The sequence below is a fragment of the Eschrichtius robustus genome, chromosome 10 (assembly GCF_028021215.1).
Source record: "Eschrichtius robustus isolate mEscRob2 chromosome 10, mEscRob2.pri, whole genome shotgun sequence".
Taxonomy (NCBI): domain Eukaryota; kingdom Metazoa; phylum Chordata; class Mammalia; order Artiodactyla; family Eschrichtiidae; genus Eschrichtius; species Eschrichtius robustus.
In genome coordinates this window covers 108594843-108609844 of record NC_090833.1, presented here as the reverse complement: position 1 = coordinate 108609844, position 15002 = coordinate 108594843, and the positions used below count along the sequence as shown (strand labels likewise).

At 41.0% G+C, this 15002-nt stretch overlaps 1 protein-coding gene across 1 annotated transcript in view; it reads left to right on the top strand.

Annotated features, from left to right (window-relative positions):
* The first annotated feature begins 13321 nt into the window (after positions 1 to 13321).
* The window catches only part of PBK (PDZ binding kinase), a 30284-nt gene continuing 28603 nt past the window's right edge, over positions 13322 to 15002 (top strand). The window contains exon 1 of the mRNA XM_068552629.1: positions 13322 to 13470. The gene's annotated coding sequence lies outside the window, so the exon portion shown is untranslated. The remainder of the gene's footprint in view (positions 13471 to 15002) is intronic.

The window sequence follows — 15002 nt, the reverse complement described above, 5'->3', positions numbered from 1 at the left end:
TACTAAATGAAAAAGAACTGAATTAAAATATCACCATTTTGTAAACTTCAATAAATTAATGGATCAAAGGATTAACCATCAGTAACTACTAACATCCTAAAAAGAGAGACAACCAGACATATGTGCCTCCTGATGAAAAAAAAGTGCCGCCACTTATGGTTTAATATACGTGAAGCAAAAACTAACAGAACTAAAAAAAAAGAGATAGATCTACAATCATAATTCAAGATTTTAGCACTCTTCTCTAAATAATTGATAGAACAAGGAGAGAGAAAATCAATAAGAATAGACACTATATACATAGAATATATGCTGTGCTATATGTAGGACAACTCTATCAACCAACTTGATCTAATGGACATTTATAGGGTAATCCACTCCAAACCGTAGAATATACCATTTCTATACATGCACATGGAAATTTCTCTAATGTATACCAAGTTATGGGTCATTAAAAACAAGTATCAATAAATTTCAAAAAAAAATCTTACAGAGTATGTTCTCTGACCAAATGGAATTAAATTATTAATCAATAATACTGAGATATATAAAAAAAAAACCCTTGAAATGTTTGGAAATTAAAAGTCAAACTTCTAAATAACCCTGCATTAAAGAATAAATTACTAGGGAAATTAGAAAGTATTTTGAACCAAAATACAATGAAAATGCAATGTGTCAAAATCTAGGTAATGCAGCTAAAACAATGCTTAGAGGAAATGTATAACTTTAAATACATTACAGAAGAAAAAAATATTTAAAATCAATTATCTAAATCTCTACCTTAAGAAGCTAGGGGAAAAATAAAATTAAAAAAAAAGAAAATTAAATCTAAATCAACTAGAAGGAAAGAAATAAAAAAGGTAAGAGTGGTAATTAATGAAACAAGATAGACAAACAACAGAGAAAACAAACAAAGCCAAAAGTTTATTCTTTGGAAAACATTAATAAAATTTATTATCTCTTAGCAAAACTGATCAAAAAAAAGGAGGGAAAACAAAGACTATTAAAGTCAGGAAAGAGGGACATCACTATAGAGCCTACAGATGATAAAATGATAGTAAGGAAATATTATGAACAACTTTGTACCAATTAATTTGAGGACTTAGATGAAATAGACAAATTCCTTGAAGGATGCCCTTACCAATCTTAACTCAGAAAGAAATAGAAAATCTGAATAGCTCATATCTGTTCAAGTAGTTAAATTTTTAATTTGTAAATTAGAAATTTGATGAATTCTATCAAATATTTAAGTAAGAAATAAATACTAATCTTGAACTCTTCCAGAAAATAGAGAAGGAGGAATACCTTCCCAGTATTTTACAAAGTCATCATAACCTGGATATCAAAACCTAACAGGGATGTTATGAGAAAAGAAAATTACAGGCTAATATTTTTCATGAATATAGATAGAAAAATCCTTAATAAAATATTGGAAAATTAAATTAAGAAAATATATATGCACGATTATGTATATTTTAAAAACCTCAAAAAATCTACTAAAACTAGTAAATAAGTTAAGTTAATAGCAGGATATAAGCTCAACATACAAAAATTGTATGTTTGTATTATTGTTTATACTAGCAACAAAAAATGGAAATTAAAGTGGAAAACGAGGTCATTTACGATAGCATCAAAAAAAATAGACTACTGCAGAATACGTTTAACAAAAGACATGCAAAACCTCTACACACAAAAACCATAAAACATTGCTAAGAAGACCTAAAAAAATGAGAGGTACACTTTGTTCATGTACATGAACACTCAATATTACTCAGAGGTCAAATTGCTCTATGGATTCAATGCAATCCTATCAAAATATCAACAGAGTTTTTTGTCTAAACTGATAATTCTGAAATTTATGTGGAAAATCAAAGCACTTAGAATAGTCAAAACAATAATAAAAACACAGTTGGAAGACTTCTACTACCTGATTTGAAGACTTGTGGTAATATTATGTTAATCAAGCCAAAATGATTTTGGCATAAGGACAAACAACTAGATCAAAAGAACATATTAGAAAATTCAGAAATATACCTACATATATACTATCAATTGATTTTCGACGAAGTCACTAAGGGGAAAGTCTTTTCAATAAACAGTGCTGGAAGAATGGGACATGTATGCAGGAAAAATGAACTTTGACCCCTATCTCCTGCCATACACAAAAGTTGAGATGACCATAAACCCAAATTAAAAGCGAAAACTATAGGGATTTCCCTGGTGGTCCAGTGGTTGAGACTTTGCCCTTCCACTGCAGAGGACACAGGGTCAATCCCTGGTCAGGGAACTAAGATCCCACATGCCATACAGTGTGACCACAAAAAAAAAAAAAAGCTAAAACTATAAAGCTTCTAGAAGAAAACTTAGGAGAATATTTTTGCAAACTTGGATGAGGCAAAGTCTTCTTAGAAAGGACATAAAAAGCACTAACCATGAAAAATTGTTAAATTGGATTTCATAAAAGATTTTAAAATCTGTTCATTGAAAGATGTCTAGAAAATCAAAAGACAAGTCAAAGACTGGGAGAAAATATTTGCATTACATACAGCCAATGAAAGGTTTGTGTTCAGAGTATATAAATAACGTGTACAACTCAATAATAAAAAGACAACCAACCCAATGGAAAAATGGGCTAAACACTTCAACAGAGATTTTAAAAAAGAAGCAATATGATCAACAGGCATGTGAAAGGATGGTCAACATTATTAGTCTTCAGGGAAATATAAATTAAAAAGCACAATAGAATACCACTTTGCACTAGAAATAAAAGCATACATTGTTAGTGGGAGTGTAAAATGGTACAATTTTGGAAAAATGGTTTGGCAGTTCCTTATAAAGTTAAATATACCCATGCCCCATGACCTAGAAATTCCACTTTTAATATTTACTCAAGACTAATGAAAACATATATCCACAAAAAGACTTGTACAATAATATTTATATCATTTATAGTCACAATAGCCCCCAATTAGAAACAGCTCTAATATCCATCAACAGAAGATGGGAGAAAGAAATTGTGAGATATCCATTCAGCTAAGAAAAAGTACATACTGTCTGACTTATTTTATATGAAATTCAAGGACAAGTAAAACTAATTAGATGATGGAAATCAGAACAATTGTTATCTACGGGTGGTAGAGATTATCAGGAAGGGGGCAAGAGAGAACTTTCTGGGTGACAGAAATAATGTATTATTTTGACTGCAGTGTTTATTACCCAGATGTATACATTTGTGTATTGTGTGTGAAATAAGTGAAATTTATCAATAGTGTACATAAAAACCTATGCATTTCACTGTATGTGAATTTTGATTCAACACACATTAAACTAAATACATTTTTCAAAGTAGTCTTTTTTTTAAAAAGGAACTTGCAGAAGATGCAAAGAAACGAATAAACAAAAACAAAACAAAAAATGTCTTCAGTCTTGATCTGGCCTGGAATTTTTAACTATATTCTATTGGATTTTTAGGCCTAAACAACAATGTGAACTCAAGGTGATGTCAGTTCAGCTTAGTGGATAGCTCTGCTAGCTTCCTTTCCTCCCAGCTCCCTGCCTGTCCCCCCATCACAGAGGAGTAATTTTTCCTACGAGTTGATTCTACTCCACACACTGGCCTGATTAATTTTGTCCCTTCCAGCCCACTGCCACCGGCCGGTTTAACACTTCTTAATTTCTCATCTGGACTTTGACAACAATCTCCCATTGTCTGCCCCTCTCCAATATGTACCAAGGAGATTTCTCCATCTAACATCTGACCATATAACTCTCCTGTTTCAAATCCTTGTATGGCTCTCTAATACCTACAAAACAAAATCCTACCATCAGAAAAGCCCATGATGTGGCCTCTACCTATTTTTCCTAGTCACTTTTCCTTGCTATTTATTGCCCTAAGACTATGCATCCTTTCTTATGCCTCCACGTAGTCTGTCCTCTGCCTGGAGATCCCAGACACTCCCCTTCTGCCCACCAATCAGGATGGTCATGCAAACTTCTTACTTTTCAAGACCCACATCAGTGAAATCTTCCCACACCTTAAGTAGAGTCAGACTCCCATTATGTACTTATCACAATTCTACTGTATCTGTTTGTTCGCTAGTCTATATGCTCCCCGCGGGCAGGGTGGGTTTTTATTTTTTTTCAATTTTTTAACCTCCAGCACCTGGCTCAGGATCATTTGTTCGATGAATAAGTGAATGAAGGAGTTGACCCACTTCTGGAATTTTTCATGAGCAGTTCTTAAAGCAAAATCCGTCTGACCACTTCCACGGAAGAGCCTCATCAAAGTCCACTTAGTTCAAGCTTACAGTCTAAATAAATAAACAAACAAATAAGTAAGTAAATAAATAAAAGCTGGCTCCCTCCCTCCCTCCGTCCTGTTCACTACAGCAGCCATTTTAATAAGCTATATACCTAGCTTAGGACTGTTCTCTGATTCAGGATTGCTGAATTTGTGCTGAGAATATTAATAGGTATACACGAAGGCCTATAGGTGTTGAGGTCTTGGGGGGCCCTTCCCTTCTGATATCCACCTAGCTCTTCACCTGAGGAGCAACCATTTTTAAAAAAATGAGTGTATCATGTTGCTGGAAAAGTGATTTCTGGTTAAGGGCAGCCCAGCTCCAGGCTTGTTTTTATGGCTCTGCTTCATGGGCTTTAATATGTGGTACGTGTGTACAGCCCGACCAGCTTCTCCATTTAACTCCATCCCCAGAGGAAAGGGCCTGAACCTATCATTTTCTTATGTCTTGAGTACATCTGGTTTATTTCTCTTCACTCAATCTGTTTAGTATATGCTGTTGCCTTACTGGCAGGATAATTTCCAACAGCATGCAGTAAGCAGAAGGACTTCCATTCCCTCTAAACTCTCTATGCATTCCAGGTAGTTATTGAGTAGTTGAAATGTAAACCACCAAAACCTCTTTCCTGTTATTCACTGTATTGATTCACCCTAAGAAGTTGAAAATCAAGAAAATGTTTTCTGGCTGAATTAGAAAGCAAAGAACATCTTAGAGCAAAAACAAAGTCAGGGTGCCGAAACTGTGGCCAGATGTCAGAACCAGCCCAGAAGTCTTACACAATCACAGAGGATGGAATACTGATCTTCGTTAGGCATTAAGTAGGCGTCTTCCCTGAGGGAAGGTTAGAATTCCCTGTTACATCTTCCCGGTTTGCTGGACCACAGTGGAGGGAGGAACTCATCAGTTATAGGCCACTCAGATCCCAGCACATTTTCCAAAGCACTTCTTGTTTTTCAAGCCCCATATTCCCAGAACAAGCAAAGTTTCATTTCTTGTTGGGCGGTAGGAAAAGTCAGAGCTGAAAGTGGGAATCTTTAGCCATTGAGGATGAGCAAAAGCTAGAGGAGTCCAGTCTTCCTAACAGGCAGCTGTGTGGAGGGCTTCCAGCTCTTTTCTCTGCTCCAAGCTTGCAGCTGCACCCGTCTCAGACCTCGTGTTAGGCAGATGCTCCAGATGAGCAGATTACCTTTTAAGAGTTCACCGATATTCCCGTTCCTGTTTTCTCTTTTCTATCCTTCAGCCTTTCCATCTTGCCATCACCATCCATCTGAACTGACACACCCTTTTACTGTCCTTTGGGGGAAGGGAGCAGAGTATGAAGCTGAAAGTAATTAAACTATAATAAGATGTCATATTTGCCCAGTGTTTTTACCACTTCCCTACTTCCACAGGTGGATTCATGAAGCAGATGACAACAATTAAACCAAAAGTGGTTTCTCCTTGAGATGACTTGGAAAGGGAAAACATGATAGTTAGAAACATCACCTAAGAGGCAGCCGCAGGCTTTAGCAGGTGTTCAGATCCTTGTGGGATGAAGCGTATGAGTGAGGTGACTAGGGGATCATCTGTCCTTTGCCTCTTCCAGCTTCTGGTGACTGTCGGCATGACTTGGTTCGTGGCCACAAGGCCACATCTTTAAGATCAACATCCTCAAATCTCCCTCTGCTCCATCTTCACGCTCCCTTCTCTTTTGTGTGTCTGTGTCAATCTCCTCTGCTTCCTCTTATAAGGACACATGTGATTGCATTTAGGTCCCACCGGATAATCCAGGATAATCTCCTCATCCCAACATCCTTTAACTTAATCACATCTGCAAAGACTCTATTTCCAAATGAGCTAACATTTACAGGTTCCAGAGATTAGAACCCCGTGTCTTTGGGGGCCACCATTCAGCCTATTACAATGTCTTTTGCCCATTTTCAGTCTGGACTGTTTGTTTTCTCTACTGTTGAATTTTGGGAGTTCTTTATACAAGAGCTGAGATACAAATCCTTTGCAGACACGTGGTTCACAAATATTTTCTCCAATTCTGTAGCTTGTTTTTGTTTGTTTGTTTTGTTTTTGTTTTTTAGCCCTCTTCATGGGGTCTTTTGCAGAACTAAAGCTTTTCATTGTGATGAGGTTCAATTTATCAGTTTTTCTTTTTACAGACCATGCCTTTAGGGTCAAGTCTATAAACTCTTCACCTAGCCCTTTGTTCTGAAATTTTTCTTCAAGTATCACCAGTGTATTTCTAAATTTTTATAATTTTATGTTTTATGCTTTTTTCTAAAAGTTTTATAGTTATATGTTTTACGTTTTTATGTTTTATAGTTTTGTGTTTTACATTTTTTTCTAAAAGTTTTATAGTTTTATGTTTTGTATTTTACATTTGAGTCCATGTTTTCCCATCTCTTTGCCATGATGGACTTTATTACACAGTTATGAAGATTTCTAGGATACTGTGGTGGACTGTATTACTGTTTGTGTTATTCACTCTCCCTCTTCCCTTTATGAGGATTATATATCTGCACCTATTTCCAGGCAGGAAGCTGAGGCTGGGAATGTCATGTTCAAGGATATTCACCATAGCTGTGATCCAGGGGTCAAGAGACCACCACTGCCACTGCAGTTGTCTTTCAACGCCCACAGAGTCAGTGACCAGGCACTAGAACACACCTACTGAAACCCCAAGCCCCGCAACTCTGCTTGCCAGGGGACATAGGTGAAAGGGGAGGAAAGGGGTTCTGGCTCACTTCTGTCTTCCAAATTGCACTGAGTACATCTCACTGGCAATTTCAAATTTACCACCAGAGTCCACTTACTATGTCCAATGTACAGCCAAACTTCCCAGGCTCATCTTCCATCATGCACTTTCTTCTCCTTCCTTTCCTTTTTTTTTTTTTTTTTTAAGCTCCTTTGTTGTAAAATATAACAAAAATACAGAAAGCACTCAAAACAAAGCATTCAGCTCAATGATTTATCAAAGCAAACCCTCCTGTAGCATCACCCAGATTGAGAGCTAGAATGTTAGCACTCCTGGAGCACTTCCTGTTCTCCTCCCAATCACTTTTCACCCCCTTCCTCCTAAGTGACAACAAACCTGATTTTTATGGTCATCACTTTGGTGGCTTTTAAAAAAATTTTTTTTGCCAGTTTAAACTTATAAATAGTATGGTTTCATAGTGCCTGTTTTTGAGCATTCTATAAATGGAATTAAGAAGTACTATATTTTTGTATTTAGCTTCTTTGCTCAACACTGTGAGGTTAATCCCAGTTGGTGCAGACAGTGACATTGCTGTATATGGTATTCCACTGCATGAATATACTATCATTTATTTAGCCTTTCTTCTCTTGATGGACATTTAGGTGGTTTCCCAGTTTGGCTATTACAGATAATGCTGCTATACACAATTATGTACATGTCTTTTGGTGCACATAGGTGCATTTCAGTTGTATATATATCTAGGTGTGGATAATGTTGTTTTCAGTTAATTTTTTTATAAGGTGAGGTTTAGGTAAAGATTCTTCTTTTTTCCTTTTCCCTTTTTTTTTGCCTATGGATGTCCAATTTCTCCAGCATCATTTTAAAAAAATGTTCCAGCCAGAGTGATCCTCCTAAACTAAAAATCAGACCATGTCATTCTCCTGTTTAAATGCTTCAATAGCTTATTCTTGCACTAAGAGGACACCTACCTCTCCAGCTTCATCCTGGGTCACTTTCACCCACCTCCCACGAGGTCCCAGCCACCCTACCTTCTTCTTGGTCCCCCAAACACTCCAATGTCTTTGCACTTGCCCTTCCCTCTGTTTGGAAGGTTCTTCCCCTGGCTCCTCATGCGACTGGCTCTTTCTGATCCCTGAAGTCTCAGTTTAAAGTCAGCTGCTCAGATAAAGATTCTCTGACTACGCTATGAGAGTAGACTCCTCTACATTACCACCCATCATTCTCTATCACGGCAGCCCGCATACACCCTCCACAGTCTTGACCACCATCTGCAAGTGCTTTATTCACTCATTTATTGTCTACCTTCTCCAGTAGATGGTAAGCTCTATGAAGAAAAGGGCCGAGTTGTTGATCTTGCCCAATGTTGGTTCCCCAGCGTGTAGCCCAGGGTCTGGCATACAGTAGTTGCGTCCAAAATATTAGTTAAATGTTGTCATTAAGCTAGAGTTTGTGGTGATATGGCTAGCTTTGTTCCAATATTAGGAGGAGTTTCCTGAAAGCTAGGGCTGTGTGAAAAGCAGTGGGCTGCATGGCATGTCTGAAGTCCTCTCCCTGGAATGGGATGACACAGAGGCATTTCCACATCTTGAAAAACCCAACAAAGCAATGTCGACGGTTCCTCTCAACTCTGAGACTCTGGTGCTGGAAGTGATGGGGAGGAGAAGCAGGGTGGTTCCATTATGAACACATTCAGATTTTAGACAAGTCCACTGAACAATGAAGGGTTTGGAATCCAGTTTGGAGAGGCATCTGTTTTTAGCAATCAAAAGAGAAGCTATTGAGGGACTTCCCTGGTGGTCCAGGGGTAAAAAATCCACCTTCCATTGCAGAGGACGTGGGTTCGATCCCTGGTCAGAGAACTAAGACACCACATGCCACAGGGGAGCTAAGGTACCACATGCTGAGGGGCAACTAGGCCGGGTGCCACAACTGCTGAGCTTGCGCACCTCAACTAGAGGCTGCGTGCTGCAAACTACAGAGCCCACGCGCCCTAGAGCCTGCGCACCACAACTAGAGAGAAGCCCACACACCACAACGAAGATCCCACCTGCCTCAACGAAGATCCTGCGTGCCACAACTAAGACCCAACGCAGCCAAAAATAAATAAATAATAAATTAAAAAATAGTAATAAAAAAGAGAAGCTATTGGGAAAACTGGTAAATATAAGAATGAGAAGATACATGGGAGCAAACACTCTTCAATTTCCTTCTGATTCTTTTCTTTCCCTTCCTCTGTGCTGGAGTTAACCACTTCCAAATCTGATCAGTGTCTTAGTCTGCTCAAGCTGCCATAATAAAATATAATAGACTAGATGGCTTAAACAACAGACATTTATTTCTCACAGTTCTGGAGGCTAGAAGCCTGAGATCAGGCTGCTGACATGGTTGGGTTCTGGCAAGGGCTCTCTTCCTTGCTTGCAGACAGCCACCTTCTCACTGGGTCCTCACATGACAGAGAAAGAGAATGAGACAGCGCTCTTTCGTGTCTCTTCTTCTTCTTTTTTTTTTAAAAATACATTTATTTATTTAATTCATTTATTTTTGGCTGCATTGGGTCTTTGTTGCTGCATGCAGGCCTTCTCTAGTTGCAGCGAGCGGGGCTACTCTTCGTTGTGGTGAGTGGGCTTCTCATTGCGGTGGCTTCTCCTGTTGCAGAGCATAGGCTCTAGGCACGCGAGCTTCAGTAGTTGTGGCACACGGGCTCAGTAGTTGTGGCTCACGGGCTCTAGAGCGCAGGCTCAGCAGTTGTGGCACACGGGCTTAGTTGCTCTGCGGCATGTGGGATCTTCCTGGACCAGGGCTCAAACCCATGTCCCCTGCACTGGCAGGTGGATTCTTAACCACTGTGCCACCAGGGAAGTCCCTGGTGTCTCTTCTTATAAGAACACTAATCCCATTGGACCAGGGCCCCACCCTCATGATCTCATCTAAACCTAATTATCTCCCAAAAGGCCCACCTCCAAATATCATCACAGTAGGGGGTTAAGGCTTCAGCATATGAATTTTAGGGGGACACAGACATTCAGTCCATAACAGTCAGCAAACATTGATTCAGGGACCATTGCTAAGACATTTAAGTTATCAGCTTGGACTGAGACAGGCTGGGACCTGGGACCTGGGACACTTTTCTGCTCTGCTTGCACCTGGACAAACGTCTCCTCAGGCAACAAAATACAAAGAAACTGTCTGGGACTAAAAATAGCTGTGTGCATGCACAGTTGGGGCAAATTATGGACAACAAGATACGAAAAGACCAAAAACCCAACTGCCACTTCTGAGGAGCTGGGAGCAAAAGCCCGGTGCCAGGAGCACAAGCTGGGTACTGAGCAGGCACCCTGCACGCAACTCCACCAAAGGGGTGGCGAGACCACCTAAGCCACCTCTCCCGGCCGACCCCTGTACCTGTATCTACCCTCATCCCACCCGAACCAGCTCGGTCCCCGCTCCAGGAGCAAGCAAGGAAATCTGTTACTTGTTTTTGCTCCCTCCTGCTGCAGCAGAAGGCCCCAGTAAAGCCTTGCCTGAATTTCCTGTCTGGCCTCTTATCAATTTCTATTGAGTAAGGAAGGTCAAGAACCCAGGTCAGTAACAGGACCAGCTTCCAGACAAACTGGCATACTCTGTGTCACTGAAGGACAGATAAATTCTATATGCACCAATGTTTATCCATCTTGTCATTCACTCGTGTATTCACCAAACATTTCTGAGCACTCACCTAGGCAGGCAGGGGCGGGATATAGAACTGACACTCTAGTGGGGGAAGACAGAAGTAGAGAGAAAATTCCAATGCACTGGGTTATGTGCTGGGACAGGGAAAGTCGGAAGGCATTCTGAGAGCTTGGAGGAGGAATCACGTAGACTGGGGGCATTAGAGAGTGTTTCCTGGGACAGGCAGCTCCTGAGCTAAGAGCTGAAGGATGAGGAGATACTGATTCAGCCAGGAAGAGGGGAAGGGCTTTCCTGGCAGAGAGGAATTCATGGGCTTGTGCTGGAGACACGAGAAAACATGCGTGTGCCAGAAACTACCTTAACTCAGTATAACTGGAGACCAGATTCAGAGCTGGAGGAACCCAAGCTAGAGACATTCAGAGCCAGATGCTAAGAGGAGTTGTTTTTCACCCTGAAGTTAATGAGGAACCCTGAAGGATTTCCAAATCTACATTTCAGGAAGATTAACCAGGCAGCAATGTGGAAATCAACTGGAGGAAAGGAGTGACCGGACTCAGGGGGCGCAAATTAGGAGGCTGTTGGGGTCATCAGTGGAGAGAAATGAGAATTTATAGTCCAAGGCGGAGGAAGGTGGAATGGGGAGGAGGAAAGAGATTTAAGAGATGCACAAGGAAGAGTTGTCAGAACTTGGATGGGTTAAGGGAAAGGGAAGCTCCTCGCTCAGGATGTGGGGATAGATGGAGGAGCCATTCACCAAAACTGGGACCCAGAAGGGACGCATCATGGTTGGGGGGGGCACTCAGGTGGCCTCAGCTGTGGGCCTAGTGGCTTCAGGATCCCAGAGCAGCACCCTAGGCACACGTTGACTTGTTGGACAGACAGAGGTAACAAGATGAAATTTTGAAATTTTCACTTTTTTCTTCCTCTTCCCCTAAACGTTCCCACCATTCTTCTAGCCAATCACCAGCATCCATATGGCCTCAAAGAGAACTGAAATGTATCAGCAGTAGAAAAGAGGGAGAAAAAGTTAATATCCTTTTTTTTTCTCCTTTAAACTAGGCTCAAAAGGGGAGGCCCTGAATGGAGCAGAAGTTGGAGTTTATGCCATAAAAAGGTGAGGATGCAGATGTTCCTTTGAGCATAACCAGCCAAGAGTCAAATACAGAGTTTGGGTCTCTTTTGCCTAAGCCAAGGAATCCAGGCTATTTACTCACTGGGAGAAATAAGCCGTTCAGGTTGGAAGCTGTTTCCCATGACAACTGACTGGTGTGCAAGATTTTGAGATTAGTGGTTACATTTCATAGGCAATAACATTAAGCTTGTGAAGTTCAGATGTTTCTTCAGATAATCTCTGGAGGTACTTTTGTAGTTACAAGATGGAGAACAGGATGGTTATAAGCCTTTACCCAAGGGCCTTCAGTCCTGTGAATATTTTCTGCCTCATCTTACACCTGTGTCAATATCCTCATCTCCCTAGAGTTACTTTGCACAGGCAGCGGTTAATTAAGAAGCTCTAAGCCTCTGGCTTTAGGCAGGACTTTATTAGCCGTAAGAATAGAAAACAGAGGGCTTGTAAAAATGTAGAACTTAATAAAAACCATAAAAAATTATAGGCATTTTTTTTAAAAAGACGATGAGGTCTATACTATGCCTCCGCAAAAAAAAATTAGAATGAGAATAGAGGGGAGGTGCAATGAGACCATCTCTGCTTAGGAGAGGGGGCCAAAAATGGGAAGGCCCTGGAGGTGGAGGGGTGTGTATGTGTGTGTAAGACGGAAGACATTTTGAACACATTTGTTAAAGAGGAAGGCCAAGTTTAACATGAGTTCAAGTCCTGGCTCAACCATTCATTAGCTCTGTGACTTTAGGCAAATTACTTAACCTCTCTGCGCCATAGTTTCCTCATTTGAAATAAAAATGTGGTTTACGATCATAGTAACCTACATCATAGTCTGTTTTGTATTGTGTTGTGTTGTGTTGTGTGTGTGTTTCTTTCTTAGGGTACTTACCCACCCTTCCCCCATTCCCCCACCGCATAAATTCTAAGCTCCTCCTGAGCAGGAGGGGTTTCTGTGACTTAATCGTCTTGTGTGTCTCTTTTAGTGACTACTATAGTATATCCTCTACAGTGGGCATTCAATACACACCTGGCATATAGTAGGTGCTCTCTAAATATTTGTTGTGAAATGAATGTGATTATAAGAGTTAGCAAAATTTCTGAATATCTATTTTTCGTCTCAGCCAAAAATGATTGCTACTCGAGGCTAATCAGTTTTTAGGTACAGTGTTTAGAGGCCAAATAAATCTGTAATAAAAATGCATGTAATAACCATTACACATTCTGGGCGCAAGTGTTCGTAATTGGGGAAGAAGTTCAGCCTAAATACAGGCATATGTTTTCTTTTTAACTAGAGTTGCCCGTCTGAAGGGCTGACAGTGACTGTAAAAATCAGTTTGTCCTTTGCTGCGCTTCTCTTCCTTTAATTTGGCTTCAGATCATCCCAATTAGGTAGTAAAAGGGATCGCTAAGCAAAATGCAAAGAGCAAAAAAAAAAAGTAACGGCGAATGCGGCTTGGTGTGTCCTTCGCGCCACCCCGTAGTTCTCGGCAGACGTAAGGGCGGTGCGCGCGCTTTTGAAAGCCGGGCGGGTTCCCATCGCAACGACAGTTGCTGACTGTTGTGTTGGCAGGTGGGACGTGCAGGCGGTCGCGGCTTGTTGTCGGGGGCCACTCGGGACGAATTTTCAAGACAGCCTTGGCTTGGACATCTCGTCGTCCCACCGCGCGGCTCCGGTAAGGGGAGCTTTTGCGGGTCCTTTCCGCGCGTGGGCCTGGCCGGGGGTCGCCCCACCCCGAGCCGAGGCCTCTGCGTTTGCTTTCCTGACAGCTGGGGGCCTGGAAGGCAGGTGGAAGACGTTGGGAATATGGCGTTGAACTGGGAATTATCTTAGGAATCATTTTGGCGACCCGAGTGCGCATCTGCATCATGGGGTTAGGTGGGGATTTCAAGAAAGAAATTGCCCTTTTCTCGAATCAGAGCTTGACAGTTGTACTTCGTATGGGAACTCCGTAGGAGAAGACGGTGGTTAGACAGATGGGAAGCCCTGCTCTAGCAAGCTGCCATTGTTTTACAAAGGGATACCGTGAGCCCCGGAGCGGGTGGAAGAAGGATTTTAACAGCCTGCGTCTGTAAGCTCCTGGGTCCGGTGATGAACAGTGGGTGTCTTTACCTCCGGGAATCCTGCTGAGGGTGTCAGGTGTAAAGGACCTTAGAAATAATGTGATCAGAACTTCCCCGTTCTTTTTCATTCTACTTTTTTCGTCTATTTTGTTTCTCTTTTCTCAGTTATCTTTACTTTTTCTCCCGTTCTTTATTTTTCCCCCCTCCTTTTTCTGCTGCCTAGCTACACTTTAGCTTTGCCAGTAGTATCCAGTATTTGTTTAGTCCTAGGTCCAAAAGTTACTGACATCTGATCCAGTAGACCTGTTGATTAGCTTGCTGTCCACTTTTTTTAAAATTATATATTTATTTATGTATTTATTTATGGCTGCATTGGGTCTTCGTTGCTGCACGTGGGCTTTCTCTAGTTGCGGCGAGCGGGGGCTACTCTTTGTTGTGGTGCGGGGGCTTCTCATTGCGGTGGCTTCTCTTGTTGTGGATCACGGGCTCTAGGTGCGCGGGCTTCAGTAGTTGTGGCACGTGGGCTCAGTGGTTGTGGCTCGCGGGCTCTAGAGCCCAGGCTCACTAGTTGTGGTGCACAGGCTTAATTGCTCAGCAGCATGTGGGATTTTCCTGGACCAGGGCTCGAACCCGTGTCCCCTGCATTGGCAGGCGGATTCTTAACCACTGCGCCACCAGGGAAGTCCCAGCTTGCTGTCCACTTTTTAGTATTGCTTCTCAAACAGTACTTGACTTTTTAAAAATACCCTAGGTGTTCGACAAACTATGAAATTCTGCTAACAGTTGTATTACTCTCATTTCTAATGTGTCATCTAAAATGTTTACAATTTTATGCTTCCTAAGAACTTTTTGATTTAGATTAGTATGGTAATTTAGCAGTTAATGTATATATATATATATAATGTGTACATACAATATATACAGAATCTGAAACAGAGTTAGGGCCAGTGGCCAGAAGCCATTTATCAGTAGAGTAAGGCCTAAACTGTGTAGTAGTGAAAAAAGTTGCCTCAGACATCTGTGGAATGGATAGGATATATTTAGGTGCAAGTAGGTTGGAGTGGAAGTTGGGACTGAGTCCTAGAGTGTCCTAGAATGTAATGAAATGTTAAAAGGCTTCTGTTTAAACTTAGGTTTTTAAAAA